The sequence below is a fragment of the Choloepus didactylus genome, chromosome 4 (genome assembly GCF_015220235.1).
Source record: "Choloepus didactylus isolate mChoDid1 chromosome 4, mChoDid1.pri, whole genome shotgun sequence".
In the NCBI taxonomy this organism is placed as follows: domain Eukaryota; kingdom Metazoa; phylum Chordata; class Mammalia; order Pilosa; family Megalonychidae; genus Choloepus; species Choloepus didactylus.
The window spans coordinates 149,842,339-149,861,173 of NC_051310.1; the positions used below are offsets into that span (position 1 = coordinate 149,842,339).

The following is an 18,835-nucleotide window of genomic DNA, read 5'->3' on the forward strand; positions in this document are numbered from 1 at the left end:
GAATTGTAGGATTTCTTTATATATGCAAGATATCAGTCTCTTATCAGATACATGCTTTCCAAATATTTTCTCCCATTGAGTTGGCTGCCTCTTCACCTCTTCGACAAATTCATTTGAGTGCAGAAGATTTTGGTTTTGAGGAGTTCCCATTTATCTCTTTTTCTTTCATTGCTTGTGCTTTGGGTGTAAGGTCTAAGAAGCAGCCTCCTAATATTAGGTCTTGAAGATGTTTTCCTACATTATCTTCTAGGAGTTTTATGATAGTATCTCTTATATTGGGGTCTTTAATCCACTTTGACTTAATTTTTACATAGGGTGTGAGGTAGGGGTCCTCTTGCATTCTTTTGGTTATGGCTATCCAGTTCTCCCAGCCCCATTTGTTGAAGAGACTGTTCTGTCCCACTTCAGTGGATTTGGGGTCCTTATTGAAAATAAGTTGACCATATATCTGGGGGTCTATTTCCAAACTCTCAATTTGATTCCATTGATCAATATGTCTATCTTTATGCCAAAACCATGCTATTTGACCACTGTAGCTTTGTAGCAGGCTTCAAAGTCTGGAGTGTAAGTCTTCCCCCTTTGCTCTTCTTTTTTAGGATGTTTTTGGCAATTCTAGGCCTCTTTTCCTTCCAAATAAATTTGATAACTAGCTTTTCCAAGTCTGCAAATTAGGTTGTTGGAATTTGGATTGGGAATGCATTGAATCTGTAGATCAATTTTGGTAGAATTGACATTCTTAACAGTATTTAGTCTTTCTGTTCATGGGTATATAATATTTTTCCACCTATTCAGGTCCTTTTTTATTTCTTTTAGTAAAATTTTGTAATTTTCTGTGTAGAGGTTTTTACATCCATTGTTAATAACAGTTTATTCCTAGGTACTTGATTTTTTTAGTTGCTATTGTGAATGGATTTTTTTGAGTGCCTCTTCAATTAGCTCCCTCATAGGAGCTCTCCACTCTCTGGCTGTGGAGGATCACCTCCCAGCACACTGTCAAGGTAGGTAGACAGGAGTGGAGAGCTGCTGCTCACTCCCTTGCCCAGCAGTGGTTTTGCTGCTGCTGGCCTGGGGGGGTGGTCTGAATGGGGAACACACTCACCACATCCCTCCAGCTGCTCTCTCCTCTGTTTTTGTCAGTGTCCCCTCCACATACTGTGGGGGACCCTCTATGACTGGTCACACTCCAGAACCATGGTCTCTGGTGTCCTCCAGCCCCTCTCTAGTTACTCTGATGCAGGAAAAGCCCATTCTACCTCACCTACTCCATCATCTTCCCAGAAGTCAAGAAATAGTTTCTTAAAAGAAATAACATAGAAAAAGCTAGTGCAAAGTTGACAAAGAAAAAATAGAAAATATACAAATATTATTCTACATTAATAGTGAGGAAATAAAACCACAAAAACATAAATGTGTGATAATCATATATTAAATTTGATGCTTATGAAGTTGATTATTGCAATAAAGGGCATAATTTTATAGAAAGAGAAAACATGATGGAAGATATGAGGAAATGGAAGCATAACTAATTCTAGCAAAGATGTATTTAAAAAAAGGCACCAGAAAGATTTAGTTTCACAAGAATTTTCAATAAAAATTTAATAAACAGATATATCAAAAAGTTGTATATTTTTCAGTGCATCTCCCTCACAAGAGCTCTCCATAAAATAGGAAGAAAAGTAGAAAAGCATTTTTTTTAACCTAGTGCTTTTAATAGAATTTTCAATCTAACTGTTGGAGGTATGACTGCAAATATATATTAAAAGCAGAAACACAACAGAGAAAAACTACTAGAATCAGAGTCTACTTCTGTTCTAAGAATTATGCAATTAAATAGTGATAGGAAATAGTGGAGGGGAAAGATAAACTATTTTTATTTGCAGGTAATAATATAAACTCCTTGAAATATTAAAGAAACATAATTAAAAAAATTAGATCCGATCAGAGAATTTTAGTAAGTACTCAAAGGCAATCTAACCTGTTAAAATGTTGATGAATAAGATCCAATTTATAATAGAATAAACTGTAAATATAAAACATTCTTGGTACACTGTATCAAATTATACTAAAAGACAGGAAGACTCAATATTTTTAAATGGACAATTCTCTCAGAACTTAAGTATACAATACTGCAGTGTCCAGCAACTTTCTAGTAGTATTCTTTTGGATCATGATAAAATCATGGATTTTAATTTTAACAGCCAGGAAAATTTAGAGAAACAAATATAATTGGATTGGTGGAAATTTTGGAAATATTTTCTCTACAAAATAGTGAATGATATCACAAGTCTTCAATAATTAGAGAAATGATAAGCAGCATAGAACACAAAATTGGAACAAAAAGTTAAAATTTGATGTATACATATGAAAATTTATTATATGGTAAATGAAACATTACAAACATGTAAAAGAGGTGGATTATTCAATAATTGTATTTAATAGTTGTTTGATAAACAGCTCAATACCAGGGCAAAAACTTTGTTAGACTCATACTGTATACCTTATAAAAAGGGAAATCTAGATAAATTGAAGTTTAAATTAAAAAATAAGATAAATATGAACTATTCTGTATAAATTGGAGATAAGGTCTAGTTTTACTACAACTTTAGAAACTAGGTCTTTTGATACCTTTTTCCCTCACCAGATAGGAAAGATTAAACCCGGCAATGCTATGGAATCAGTTTGTCTCATTCTCAGCTTATATGTATATAAGTTGATACATATTCCTGTGGACAATTAGCCAATACCATTTTCTGAAATTAATTGTAAGGAAATAATAGGACAAAAATATATTTCAAAAAAGTGATTCACCTCAGTTTTGGAATATAATTAATTGTTCAAGAATAAGAGACTTATTAAGTAAGAAAGGTGGTAACTACATACAATGTAGGTTTTAAAAGTGATTATAACATTGAAACAACTTAAAATTATATATATATAATGTCATTAAGTTAAAAAACATTTTAAACAGTACACATATATTGCTCAGGGTTATATTACAGTGTTTCTGTATTGTGACGTATTAGGTGATTTTATGTTTTTTCTTAATATTCACCTTTATTTTCTATATTTTTAAAAGTAAAATTTATGGACTTAGTTTTTAAAATTTAAAAGTACTGAAGGAAATAGGAAAAAATGATATGAGAAATTTCCAAAGCAGTAATATAATGTTCAGGTTAGGAAGTAGAATCAGGGACCAGACAACCTGGGTTTGAATCTCCATCTCCTTGATTTATGAGCTGTGTCCTTGGGTGAATTGCTTCACTATTATGACCCTCAATTTTCTCACCTGTAAAATAGGGATACTAATAGTACTTAGCTCATGGCACTGTTGCAAATATTAAATAAGTCAATACATTAAAAACATCAGAGCATGCTATGGTTATGTAAATGATCAATAATTTATTTTAAATATTGTGATGATTTTTAAGACTTAGTCATACAATTCTGTCCAAACATAGAGAGATCTTGTTCTGCTGCGTTGTGCTCATTTGGAATGGAATAGGCAGGACTTAGATGAAATGTTTTTTTCTGTGATTCTAACCTTTAAAGAGAAAAGGAATGGAAAATTTAAGACCCTTCACATATCACTTTAATAAAAACAATAGCTCATTGGAAAGCATTATATATTCATTTCACAATACATGTGCAACTATGAAAATAGACCAGAGAATTTTAAAACAATATTAGTGAAAATAATTCAAATAAAGAGTGCAAAGAAAAGGCAACTGTTTGAGAAGCAAAAAGAATAAAAAGGAGCAGGTTTCCTATATACCTATTAAGGCTCAGATTTCACTTAGCTGCACTTCAAGGAACTGGGACACAGAAAAGATAACAGCCTTTTGGAATTAGCACCATTCCTTAAGACAAAGACTTTTAAATGGTCCATACCATTAAGAAAGAAGCCAATTAGCAAGACTGGATATTAGTGACCACTACATAGCCCATGATTCTCATGGAAACCAGGTCTTCTGTGCCCACTGATTTATTCAGATGGAAAATAATCACATTTTGCAGAAAGGAGTCACAGGGAAATTGAACAGTTCAGTGTGATGTTTAGTGATTTTGTCCCTTTGATAATTCTTTTTATCCAAATATAAAATATTTTAGGTTTACTTTAGGTGTTCATTGCATTATTGAAATTCATCTGAACCACTGATAATACATGTTTGAACCACTGTCAGATATAAGAAAAACCATCACTTCTCGTCCTTAACTGCTTGTGACATTTGGAGTTTGAGAAATAAGGAAGTGATATTTGAAAACTTATGGGAGTTCCAAATTTAGTTCAAAAGCAGACTGGGAAAATTTCACTTGAAGTTTTTAACAGGTTAATTGAGGATTTATTTATACACTGCAAATTCACTGCTTTTAAGTGTATAATTCAACAATTTTTGTTAAATTTATAGAGTTGTATAACTATCATTACAATTTAGAGAACATTTTCATTATCCCAAAAATGTCCCTTATATCCAATTTCAGTCAGTGATCAGTCCCACCCCATACCCAGGTGACCAGTAATTTGCTTCCTGTCTATATAATGTGCAATTCCTTTATATATTATATGAATGGATTCATACAATACATAGAATTTTGTGACTGTCTACTTTCATTTAATCATAGTATTTGTGGTTCATCCGTATTGTAGCATGTGTTACTAGGTTTTTCATTTTTCTATTTGTATTTACATTATAAAAATGGTTACTTGAGGCATTTTTTATTACTTGAATATTTTCATTCAATGTCTTATTATGAACTTCTTGCCTTGTTAACAAGTACATTTTTATAATATAAGACAAAAGTTTGCAAGTTAAACCTCTGCAAACTGTATGAAGGAAAGTACTTTGTTGTTCCTTTTCATCATTGTATCCCCAACAAGTACAATTTCTGTCAGTTAATTGTTGAATAAAACTATAAATAAATAATGAGCAAAAGTGACACTTTGTTTGAATGTGCATTGTTACAATTACCAGTTACAAGGTACAGTTTATGTATTGGGCATTTGCATTACTTATCTTTCTGAATGCCAGTTTGAACTGCTCTATTTATTGATTTAAAGATCTATAATATTCTTCAGGTTTAGTAAGTATCAATGCCTTGTCATACAGGGAGTACAAATATCTTTCCCATGTTGTAAACTTCCAGGAAACTATGACAAATATCAAAAAAGAAATTGGCTTCTGCAATGGGAATTTATGGGCTCATCGTCTTGAAGTAAGAGAAGTCTAAACTCTAGGATCAGCAAGGTGATGCTTCTGCCAAAGACTGTGGCATTCTGGTGCTGCTGCCAGTGATGCTTGTGTTCCTTGAATTTCCTGTCATATGGTGCTGCACATAGTGATGTCCTCTCCTTCTCTTCCAGTTCCTGCTGATGTCTGGCTTTTGGTTCCTACTCATGACTTTCTTTGCTTCTACGGTCTCCAGTAATAGGATTAGGACTTATTATGATTCAGTTGGCCACATCTTAACTAAAAATAAAATCTTCAAAGTTTTGATTTAAAATTCCTTCACACCCACAGGAAATCTATTAAGATTAAAGCAATGTTTTATCTGGAGTACCTAACTCTATCTGCCACAGCTTTACTTTTTGCTTTTGACAAATTTAAAGTTCATCAACCAGTCTTCTTTTTTTATGTTTTCTTCTTTTGTTGCCTTACATATAAATTCATACTTTACCCCAAGTTTATATAAATGTCACCCCATATATTTTACAGTTATTTTGTGGTGCATTTCCTTAAAATATTTTGAACCAGTTAATTTATTTTAAAAATTATGTGTTTTATACCTGTGTGTTTGAAGAATTCAATCTTTTGTTTGCTTATTCAAATACTCATTCATTTGAACACAATGTCGGGATCTTTCACCTCTGTTTTGAGAAACCAGGTGGGCTAAAATTTATATTTTTTTCTGATTTTTCCTTTTTGTTCTAATCACTGTATTTTTAGTATCCATTCAGAGGCATGGGCTTTCTACTTCAATGCCTTTATGATTGCTAATTGATTAGTTTCTGGACATTTGACTTCTTTCGCATTTTCCAAAGCACACTGATAATGTTTCTATTTTTTGTGGTTGAGGAACACAAAAATAGCCACCAACCTCCAACTACTTCCACTTAATCTAATAAAGATATATTGATTTTAATCAAAAAGATTGTTCACAACAGAATTACAAAACGTATGCCAAATTCAAAGTTACAATGACTTGGAATTCTGATCATTCGTCATCAAGAATTTTGTCTTTTGCCACTGTTGCTTATTCAATTCACATGGAATATCCTACCCCTAGAAAACAGAAGAAACAGAATCAGAGAATAGTGTTCTGCTGGGAGTTGTCAATTGACTCTAGTTTATCATATTGTCTTCTTATTTACTTTTATGTGTGAGTTAGCTTTGTAACTCCTGTTCAACTGTAGGATTGTCCCTCAAATGGAATATGATTAAGTACAGATGTGATGTAATTGCTCCTTAAACCAGAAGAATGTGAGAAGGAAGACATATATTTCTGGTTTATGTTTTATATCTCAGCACACTCCAAGAATAATGTTAAATATCAGAGATGATGATGTGGCTCAGTAACTCTTACATTGCACAATGGACCCATGGGTGAAGCAGTTATGATGGCAAGGATGAAGTTTGTGCATAGTCTCCCTGTCACTAAGGAAGTTCTCACTATTGCCATTGTGGAATGTTTTACTTGAAGTTGTATTGATGGATGCAAAACCCTTGTTATTGTACCATATATTGAGGCATTCAATCAGGAATGTTATAGCAAACTGTCTACATTGGACACTTCCACACTGGAAGAACAATAACTTGTCCTTTCTGCAATAAATGTGTATTCCAGTATGGGTTTCACTCTCCTATTGCCAGTATCTTGGCCAGAAGAAATATCCAGTGCCTCAGAATGCTTAATATCCTTTATGATATGGATTAGGGCAAAGGAATACATTTTACAGAGAAAGAAAGTACAACAATGGTACATAACTAAGTGATCCAGTGGTGCTGCAATATACTGCCTCAACCAAAATCTGTCAGTCTGATGGAGATAGCCTTTAAAAGGTGAAAATAAAGGACCAACTTGGGGATGATACCCTGCAGAGTTGGGGCTCTGTTGTTAAGGTTTAATTTGTATTTTGAACCAATGGGCATTATAAGGGGTTGTGTTCCAGACAGACAGAACACAAGAATCTGGGGAACCAAGGGTAGATATAAGAGTGGCTGCTTAGACAATTACAGCCTTTAAGAATCTGAGCATTCTGATCCTACTACTTAAAGCTCTGCTGTGGTGTGGAGAATGCTTTTCAGGGAGCACAGTAAGTGTTCCAATGTAACTACCTTTTATAGTTGTTCCCTGGTCATTTGCACTTCATCATGTGTGTAGATCAGCAGGCAAAGAATGGAGTTACTATAATGGCAGGAATAATTGACCTTATTTATCATTAAGAAATAGAATTGCTGCTACACTTGCACCAACCCTGATTGACATACCTGTAAATTGGCCACAGCTACAGTCAGACAGGGGAATGGTGATGGTGGCCTCAGAATTCCAGGAGGAAAAAATGGGTCTGTGCAAGTGAGGTGGACCAAGAGAACTGCTGCATAAAGGCAAGGGAAATCCAGAAGTGATTGTAGAGGAGGAAGATGATAAATATCGATTAAGACCTGGAAAGAAGTGTAACCATTGGTCATATCTTGTCTCATTAACAATCTTGCTGTTGGCCTTTATTTTTAGAATTTGCAAATAGCCACAACTTTAAATAATCAGTGATGGAGTGAACTAATGTGGAACATGAACACTTCTAAATCTGAGAAGGTGTGGACTGTATCTGCTGTCAAAGTGTCACACATATTTCTCTGCACTTAATTATTCCCATGTAGTGTGGGTTGATTTATGTGATAAAGGCATGAGTTTCCATACCTGAGAGCTTTCCTTTGGATATCACATGTGCTCAACACACTGTATGAAGGATGGACAAGTCACAGACTTAATTCCCTAATGCAGTCCTTTACCACTAACAAAATATCTAGCTTCCAGGACTCTCAAATGGGACAGCTAAGAGTCAGATGATCTATACAGTCTCTTAGAAGGCACAGCAACATTGTTCCCCTGTTGTCCATAGTGGTAGGTTGCCAATTACTACATTCTCTATTGGCAACCTCACATCCCTGTCTCACTTCCATACTTTTGAGCCAGTTTCTCTTAGGATTCTTTTCCAAAATAGATTATTTGCACTCGAATTTTGTCTCATGTTTTTTTTTGTCAGTAATACAAAAGGCACAAAAATTTACAGGTTATTTTCAGTCCTTATAGATAGTAGATGTGATATTATATTGATTCATTTGTAAAAGAATCAATATATGAAGATTAAAATATTGTTTGGCAGATATGATACTGTCTGTATGAATATCAATCTTTAGTACAATATATTTTCTTTCCCCATGATGATAGTGATGAGGGCCTCATACTCCACAGATGAAGCAGGAGCAGGTATAAGATGGTTTATGATGAATTTATTCTGGATATGTTAAATTGGAGGCACTTAAATGGAGATAGCCAGCATGTGGTTCTAAAACTCCCCAAATAAATCTTGTCAACAAAATCTAGCAAGAGATTTCATTTTGCCCAATCTTTTTACTGCTGTCTTTATTTCTTTGTTCCTTGAAGTATAGATGGCAGGATTCAAGAGGAAGGAGGTAGCAAAATTCATGATGATCAGATTTTTATCAGCTGAAGTGTGGGGGATTTGGCCCCACATAGACAAGCAAAATTGGAATGAAAAACAAAAAACCCCACTGTGTTATGAGCTAACAATGTGACATATGCTTTGGATAAGTCTCCTGAAGAATGTTTCCAGATGGTGACCAAAATGAAGATATCAGACATGAACAGCAGGAAGAAGGTGCCTATGATCATGGACCCATTGTTGATGGCAGCATTAAACTCCTATGTGTATCCATGCATGCATGCAAGTTTTATAATCCTGGGAAAGTCACAGTAAAAGCTGCCTGTTTTATTAGGGCCACAAAAGGGCAAGTTTATAACAAAAGCATATTGAGACATAGCATGGATCATCCCAATTACCCAGGCAGTGACTAAAAATGAAACACATGTCTTAGGGCTCCTGATTTTCAAGTAGTGAAGAGGCTTGCAGTTGCCATGTACCTGTCAAATGCCACGGTTATGAATAGCACCATCTCCACTAATCCTACGTTGTCCATGAAGCACATCTGTGCCACACAACTTTGGAAAGAAATTACGTTATACTCATTTATAAGATCTATAATCACTTTGGGGATTATACAGAAGAAAGGGCTAAGTAAATGAGAGACAGGTTTGCCAGCAGAAAGTACATAGGGGAATGTAAGTGACAATCAAAAATCACCAAAAACAAAACGAAAAGGTTTCCCAGGAAGATCCTTACATAGCGTAAAGAGCACATTAAGATGAAGGCCGGTTTTGTCAGTGAATAACAGAAAGGGCAGGCAGTTCAAACTTAGTGAACACAGAGTCATTTAGTCTGTCCACCGACTGGGTCAAAGGCCTATATTCAAGAGACCTGTGGAAGAAATGAGAATAGTAAATAACACTGGCAAGAAAATGGATTTCCCAATTTTACCTGCTAAGTAATTACACTATGCAATATTCTAGATGTGCAATTACTCTACTGGGGGGAGAAGAATAAAGGATATGGGGAAAATAAGGTTAGCAATAGATTTATTACAAAGGGGATACTTGAAGGGAAAATGTGATGGAAATTTATGTAGGGAGAACCAAATAGCATTATGTTACTTTTCATCCCATTGTTAAACTATGTTATTTTTTGCCTCAAGGATTTCAGAATCATTTTTACCTGACCATTTTCCTAGGTGTCTTTCATCTCATCAATGTAGTCTTTTCTATTATACTATCATTAATATTTTCATCATAGATTATATATTCTCTTAGCTGAAACCTTCTTAGCCTATTAGTCTCTTATCCCTGTGGCATATAGCTATTACCAGGACCAAAGTACTTTGAAACAGGAATTCAGGCCCATAAGATTTATTAGTTGTAATATTTGTTTCATGGCAAAATGTCATCTTTCATCGATAACCATTTTTTTGTTTTTTTTAAACTTTTCTTTGAAGTTGTAGATTTACAGAACGATCTTGCAGAAAATTCATAGTTTTCATATCTGCCACTATTTTTAACATTTTGCATTCATATGTTAACTTTGTTAAAATTGTTAAGAAAAGTTTACTGTAATTGAATGATTAAATATAGTCCATAGTTTATGTTAAGCTTTACTGTTTGACTTGCATAGACCTATGTTTTTTTTGGTGGTTGTTCTAGGAACACATGTACCACATAAAATTTCCTTTTTAGAACACATTCTGATATACAATTCAATAGCATATTTAACATAACCATTTGTAATTAATAGGCTGCTTAATGACTACTAAAAATAAAACATTTGATATGTGAGTAATATTAGCACATCATAATAATGATAATTAATCAACAATAAAAATCATAGATAGCATTTAATAAGTGCCCCTTACATGAAGAACATTGAATGTAGTAGATATGTTTTTTAAACTTTGCCATGACTCTATAAGATAGGTTCCATTTTTATTATCCCAATATTACAAATGAAGAAATTGCATCTCAGAGAGATGAATTGGCAAAGCCAGGACTTGTATTTAGGACCTTGGAAGTCCAGAATCCATACTTTACCAATACTTAATACACTTGGGAGGATCCATCTCCAGTCAGTGCCTTCCTCCAGAGTTCTGAGTGAGAGAGATTTGTCCTTTTCTTTGTTTCTGAATCCCTGGGGAGAGGTTTTCACTAGCTGTCTTAATTCATCACGTTGATGATATTACCTCCTCATTTGTTTTTATAGCTGCTTATTATTCTTTGTTTATAATTTATGCAAGCATTTCTGATGGTCATTTAGCTATTTTACAGTCTATTTTTAATTACAATGTTGTAAACAGTAACTGTGAATTGATTATTTTTTATTTTTGTTCAATGTGTCTTGGGATAGAAGTGGGATTTCTGTGTCAAAAGTAATAGCATGGTAATTTTGTTTGATAGTGCCAAGAGATTGTACATTATGTATTTCTACCAACAATCAACAACACATTGGGGTGCTTATTTCTGTACACCTTCATCAACAATATTATGAAATATTAAAAGTTTTATTAATGTGATGTGTTAGAACTATTTCAGTATAGTTTTAGTTTGCATATTCCTTAACTTGAGAGAGCTCGAATATTTTTCATCTATTTAAGGATTATTTTTATCTCCTTCATCTCCTTATCTACGAACTGCAGATTCATGTGTTTTGCCCGTTTTAAAATTTTTGTGTTGGTCACTTTTCATGTATGTTTTTGGAAGTTCTTCACATATAATGGCCATTAGTCTTTGTGAAGTGAATTATAAATATTCTTTCATAGCGTCAATTTATCTTTTTACTCTTCTGATGGTTTTACCATGAATTTAAAGAAATTAATTTTATGAAGACAATGTTTTCAATCTTTACCATGTTTATGGATTATAGAGATATTAACTCATGTTTTATTTTAATATTTGTATAGTTTTTGTTTAGATTTATATTGTCAGTTCATTTAGAAATCATCCAGTCATATGGTGTGGGAAATAGATCCAATATATCTTTTCACATATTGCTATGCAGTAATTCCACCATCACATTAATAGATCTTTCCTTTTCCAACTTGTTTGAAATAATGTCTTTATCACACATTCTTGTGTGTTTTTAACCTACTCATGGATTTTATATTTTATTTTCCTCTGGATTAAACATAATTTACCCTCTTATCATCTGACACTTCTTACCTATTAATTTAAGCCATGTTTAACAAATTACATTTCTCTTCATTCAGAATATTTAATCTTCATTTTTAGCCTGGTTCAGTGATTCTCACTGGAGAGAGGAGATATTTATCAGAGTCACTTTTCAAGATGTTTTACAACTTATATTTCCCTTTGTGTCTATCGTAAATTTTGGGCATGCCTTCCTAGGATAGGGTAGAATGTGAGTGCAAAAGTATATACTTGCACAAAAATATACACACTTCCACTCACAACTATAAAACCCCAAAATGAGCATCTGTTAATGATAGGAATGTGTCATATTTCTCAAGAATGTTAGGATAAAAAAGAACAGTGAAGAACTTTTGGCTTTGATGACATATGTAATTTATATATTTTCATCAACACATACCTAATATTTTTGAGAGCCATAAATATGCCACAAAATGTGCTTTGTGGTTATATCTTTTGATGCATCCTTCATAATAACCATATGTGAAAAGTATTATTATCTCCTTTTTAAAACAGGAAACTGAAGCTTCGGAAAGTTAAATACTGTGATCAAAGTCATGACTAGTAAGGAAAACGTTGAACTGAACCCCTGAATTCTTCTGACTTCAAATATTGTTCTCTTAAAATCTAACCATGGAAAATGACATGGATGGATCTGAATGGTTCAATTCCGGCCAACATGTTAAAGGACATGGGTCCCTCTAAATACCTTTTACTACTAATGAACCATTGTTGTATATCACAAGATGTCAGTTGCCTACAAGGCAAATTTCATTTTGGTGCACTCCATCTTCCTGTCACTCCCATGATGCACTTACAGAGTAGGTAATGATAGGAAGTGAACTATAGCAAAATGTTACAATGAAAGGAATTTTTTCTTCATAACATTAAGCAAAAATTTTGAGCAAGACAGGAAGGAGTTTCTTACTTGAGGTTTTTAGGTCAAATGAGCTACATAAAATTTTTCAAGAATTTTTAAGCCAGGCTGGTTTCTTTCCTTCTTTCTAATACTCTCAGGACCATCCCGGAAGGCAGGGTGCACAAACACTAACGTATTTATATGCCTTTCATTGTGCTGAGAATTAGATGAGATGATATTTTGAAAGCACAATGCTAACTTTGTATTTGTATCCAAAAATATGACATAAAAGGTTTTTTGAGGATAAATTAAATTAGTGTATGGGAAATTCTTTGAAAATTCCTAGGAGACAAGAAGTGTAAGTTACAAACACTATACGTTTTACAGAGTAATTTATCAACTTTACTATATTATGCTTCTATCTCAGACTAGTCTTACAGTTATAGAAGATCTAAAACTTTACTCTGGAATTCTTATTCTGTTTTATCAGCTGTCTCATTGCAGCCTTCATGTCTTTGTTCCACAGTGTGTATATAACTGGGTTCAAGAGAGGAGTGACCACAGAATAAAATACAGCAAGCAATTTATCTAATGACTTGATAGGGAATGGCCAAAGAACAAAACAACTACTCTGATGTGAGCAGACAAAGTGGACAGAGCCTTGGATGACCTGTCTGAATGGCGATGCTTGATGATCACTAGGATGATAGTGTAGGAGGTGATAATGAGCACAAAAGAGCACAGAGTGAGCACACCAGTGTTAGCAACGACCATGATATCCAACATATAGGTGTCTGTGCAGGCAAATCTGATGACCCGAGGTAGGTCACAGTAGAAGCTGTCCACCTCATTCGGGCCACAGAAGGGTAAGCTCACTGCAAAGGCCAACTAGCTCACTGAATGGAAGATACCAATTCCACATGAAGCAGCCAGAATACCAACACGTACATTGCTCTGCATAATTGTGCTGTAGTGAAGGGGTTTGCAGATTGCTATGTATCTGTCAAAGCCCATGGCTACGAGTATCACCATCTCACCTCCACCAAAAAAGTGAAGGAGAAATATCTGAGCAAAGCAGCCTGTGGAAGAGATGACTTTGTGCTTACAGAAAAAGTCAGCAATCATTTTGGGGGCTGTGACTGAAGATAGACAGAGATCAATGAGTGAGAGATTGGCAAGCAGGAAGTACATGGGAGAGTGAAGATGGGAGTCAGAAGTCACAGTTATAACAATAAGAAAGTTTCCAATCACAATTCCTATGTAGAGTACAAAAAAGAACACAAAGAGGAAAATCTGGAGTTCCTGAGAATTGGAGAGTCCCAGTAAAATGAACTCAGTCACAATGGAATCATTTGTTTCATTTATTGTCTTTTTCCAGGAAGAAGCCACTGCAGTTACTTTGGAGAGGAGAATGAAAAGGAAGTCAGATTTTTTTATATTTACATCCATAACCTCATTTTATTTCAGTCTGTCCATGCTTACAATGATTTTCTATGGTTTATTACATAAGGTTTTCAAAAAGCACCGAATCTAAAGTCACTGTTGTATTCAACATTACTACCCTGCTTATATAATCTGTTTTACATATCTCTTCATATCTCTGCTTATGCTAGGCTAGGCTTATTCCTAAAAAATCTTTGCTTATGCTGCCCTCCATGGCAGTTTAATTCTTTATCTGCTTTCTCTCTAAACTCCATAAGTTTATATTCTATAATACTTGATATGGCTTTTAAATATACAAAACTGTACTATATCCGATAAGTCTTGTCTTACTAGAGAGGTTATTTATGTTTCAGATGTCACATTTGCAAAAGTTTTTATGAAATACATTTTTGAAAAATTATTCTTAGTATTATAATAGTCTATAACAATGGTTTTGTGTATAGCTGTTCTAAACTTACTCTCCAAAACTAAAACATATACTCATTTACAATTTTACTCTGTGAGGCGACATAGTGTATGAGTTTTCTTTGTAGTCTGTAAAACTTGCACACTTTTTTAAACCACTTTAAGGCTTATTTTTCCATTTTTTAAAATATTATATCGACTTCTCATGGTTATTAATTTCAAATGAGGCACTGAATGTCAAATATTTTATACTGAGTTTTGAATTTAGTAAGTGATCAAGAGATTTAGCTAATTGTTAGAAGTACGATTTAGCATCTTCTGATTCATAGAGAAAACCTAGTTTTCCAATAATCATTTTAACATTATACTTTTATGCTAGAAATAACAAGCAAAATGAGGAGATTGAATTTGAGTCTCCTGTTTTCCTGTCTTTAAAATGTGTGCATTGAATCAAGAGTTCTTACAACTTTCATTACTCTAACACTCTTAGGTGTTGGGTGGTGGTGGAGGGATACAACTCCAAAATGATTTTCTGTCAGAAACTTTGATAGAAACATAAAATCCAAAACACAGATCTAGACATTGGGCCTTAGGGAGGGTTTAAGTTTATGAGAACTCTAAAAGAGTAGCTAGGAATCATAATGGCCTTATAGAGGATAGAATTAATGATTATCATTCAGCAATATTAAAGGATTGAGGGAAAAAATTAATCTCAAAATCAAAGGAAAGGAAAGATAGAAATAAAAAGAATAACAGAAAGTTAGCAACTAAAAAGTGAGAAGGAATAAAGGAATAAAGAAATCAGAGGTGGAGTGAGAAAAAGTGAGAAAATGCAATAAAGTTTGCATGGGAGAAGGTGTGAAGGGCTTAATAGCAGATATAATTGGAAAGCATTCTGGAATGCCTAGTAAGGGATTCAAATTTATTACGAAGTCAATGAAGAACCTTTGAAGAATTTTTAAGAAATAACTGGCCTGTTTTTAAATTGGAATATAGAGCAATTTGAAGCCAATTTATTGTTTTTACAAGAAGTAAAAAGCTACTAGTTGTGTGAGGTAGGAAAGGAATAAAGGAAGATTTATGAAGACCCATCAAGCATGTTTAACATGGGCACTTGTGTCCTGGGTGGCCTAGGTTCAAGTCCTGGGTTTATGTACTAGGGAGCTGGATGACCTTGGGCAAGTTACTAACTGTTCAAAGTCTTATTGCCCCATCTGGATAAAAGAGTGACAACAGCTCCACTTCATAGGAATTTATGAAGATTGAATGTGCCTGTGTATATAAAATTTCTAGCACATGGAAAGTGGCCAATATGCAATTGTCCGTATTAAGGTATTAATAGGAAAATTGTCTACAGGATGTAGGAGATGAAAAAAGGGAATTCCAATGCTTTTATTTTGAGTAATTGGAGTCATTGTGACGGTTTTACCTCTGATAATAATTATAACTAAGACTGGTATAGCCATATATAATACACAAATCACTTTTTGGAGCAGGAGAAAATTTGGAGGAAGGTAGAGGATGATGACAGTTTTCTAGACATGTAGCAGCATTATTGGTGAGTCGTAAGTCACTATCTTCTACGTGACATATTGAAATGTGGTTGTTGGTCATGAGTTGAAGAAGCCATTTCAGAGTTGTATATAGAAGAGAAAATAAGATTACTTTTTCAAGAAGTTGCAGTGAAGTGATGAAGAAACGGAATGGTATCCTGAAAGGGAAGCACAGCCACCAAGAATACTTGCAGGATGAGGTGTAGGAGTTAACGTGCAAATAAGACGTAAATGTGAGAAGTGGAAATTGATGGGATAAATTTCCTGAGGATACATGAAGAGATAGAGTGTTACCCTTGCCAAATTTATTGGAAGAAAAGTAGTAGTAGTTTACTTTACTCAATTATTCCATTCCCCTTGGAAATTGCACTTTCTTCCTCATAATCTTGAATCTTATTCCTATCCCTACCAATTCAAACTCCATATTACTGTCTTAAAGTTCTATAAAAAATAAGTGGTTCCAAATTAATAAACTAATAAAGAGAAGTCTGATAGTAAAACAAGTCATGAGCACTCATGTTTTAGTTCTTTGCTGCAGAGTACAGTAATAAAAATAATAATATGAATCATTGACATTGAAGAGGATGGTATTCCAATTGTGAGATAATTTATGACATGACTGATTTGTTGGGGTGTTTCTTAGAATAAAAGTATGAAATTTAGAGTTTATTTTAGAGATATACATGTGTGAAACCATTTCATTTCACTAAGTAAGGACAAACTTGATTGTTATATCTGCGCAGGAAATATACCAAGAATAATTGTTTTACTAAGGATTCTGACATGCAGCAAAAAAAAACTTTCTACCATGGTAAAAAATAAGAATGATATTCCTCAGCAAAAGGAATTTCTTTCTCATTTCATTCAAACATCCCATCTCCTGTGTATCAGTGTAGCGTGGGATCTTGGGTTATAGCAGACACTTCACCAGAATAATCATTTCAAACTTGCCTCTGACTCCTCAAAAATGATTCAAAAAGTTTTAGAAGAATTGTATTGATTGTAAGGTAAACATTAAGTTCAGGCTCATTGAAAGGAATTCTTCAAAATCCTGTACACTGGTTGTACCAACTATGAATAGACAGTTACAATTGAACAAGAAAATCTTTCCCCATGCATGAAATTAATCTTGAAATTCAACCATGAGGATGTTATATCTTTTTATCTTAAATATTTTTAGTCCCCATCTAAAGAAAAACACCATTAAGCCTTTATACATTTCACTGAGATAGAAGTCTAGAGATATAGCTTCTACCACAAATTCAGTGTGATTTGGACATATCACTTGAAATTCTTGGACCTCAGTTTCCCAATTTTAAAAATCAGCTCATTGGATCAAAAGCTCTCAAAATACCCACTAGTGAACAAATTGCATAATTATATGAAAGAAATGTCCAAAACCAAGTTTCAGTGGGGTTTCAGAAAGGGAAGCAGTTAGGCAAGAGAACACTGGGTTTTGGGGAAGATGGGAAGATACCCCACAAATAGAGAGGAAAGAATAGGTTAGCCCAAAAGATTTAGGAGAAATATTTCACAATTGTTTCCAATGTAACACTTATAACAAGGGTTATCATTGCTAACCACCCTCGCAGGGTCCTTCCATTTTACCTGAAGCTAAACATGTGATTGAATTCTGCAAAATGAATTCCTAATAGAAGCATCTTATTGTCAATAAAATTCTACAGTTTGGTTCATCCTGATAATATATTTCAGTTTCATCATTCCACCTACCTCCTTCATAACTGGAAGAGACTACAGCAATTTTCAAAACAAGGAGGAATGCAGATGTTCCTGTTAATTGCACTCTTTCTTGAAGTATAATATTTCCAAGAGAATAAAATCTATACAAACTGTCTTCTCTAGTAAACTACTTGGAAATTACAAGCCTTTTATTAAAGTGATTGGAGGCAGATGAAGAGATCTGGGAATAGTCAACCCAGACTTTGGGCACTGAGACTAACTCTTATAGTCTGACAAGTTTTCCATTGGCCGTTAGATGAAACACAAACTCTTCTTGAGTTAAGGGCTACTGCTGCAATTTCTAATTCCATTTAGACATTTTTAGCTCCTGCACTGAAACTAAAGGTTAATTATTAAAAATTATGTTAAAATGATTAAATAAGATAAAATTTCAAAATTAGATTCCAGATGAATTAACAAGACAACAATGCTGTAGATTTTCTGAAAAGTGTTAAATATTGATGACCAATCTATGGAGAAAATGTAGGAAAATACCTTGATCAATAATAAGAAAATCTCAGCTACTATCACATATTTCATTAAGCATCTTTTATTACCACACTGTAGTTAAAACTGAGATAACTCACTGCAATTAATATTTCTTAAATCAAGCATAGAAATACATTTAACTGATCTCTAAATTGTGCTTCTGGACCACCAGGCTTTCCAGGGTTTACCTAAAAGATGAATCATCTTTGTCCTAAGCATCCTGGATTAAGATCAGGCACATATAATAAACTTTTGAAATCTAAATGGGGTGCTCTTCTCTAGGAAAAAAAGTCCCTTCAAATACTTTAAGAATTGCACATGATTTTTAATGGTGAACTAGCCATTCTCTTAATGCCTTGTTGAGAAAAGCTTCAAGAAATGCTTTGAGGAAGACTGCAAGTGCAACAGAAATGTGCTGTTGAAAAAGTGGAACATCGTCAAATTTTGCAAAATGCAAAGTACTAAAGTCTATTTCTAAAATATTGTACAAAATACACTGTCAGTTCAAGGACTGAAAACA

The 18,835-nt window shown here is 33.9% G+C and overlaps 2 pseudogenes; both read right to left on the bottom strand.

The window, feature by feature from the left end:
- Positions 1 to 8,587: 8,587 nt before the first annotated feature.
- Positions 8,588 to 9,855, bottom strand: LOC119532846 (annotated as a pseudogene).
- A 3,281-nt stretch (positions 9,856 to 13,136) lies between these two features.
- Positions 13,137 to 18,072, bottom strand: LOC119532847 (annotated as a pseudogene).
- Positions 18,073 to 18,835: the final 763 nt, after the last annotated feature.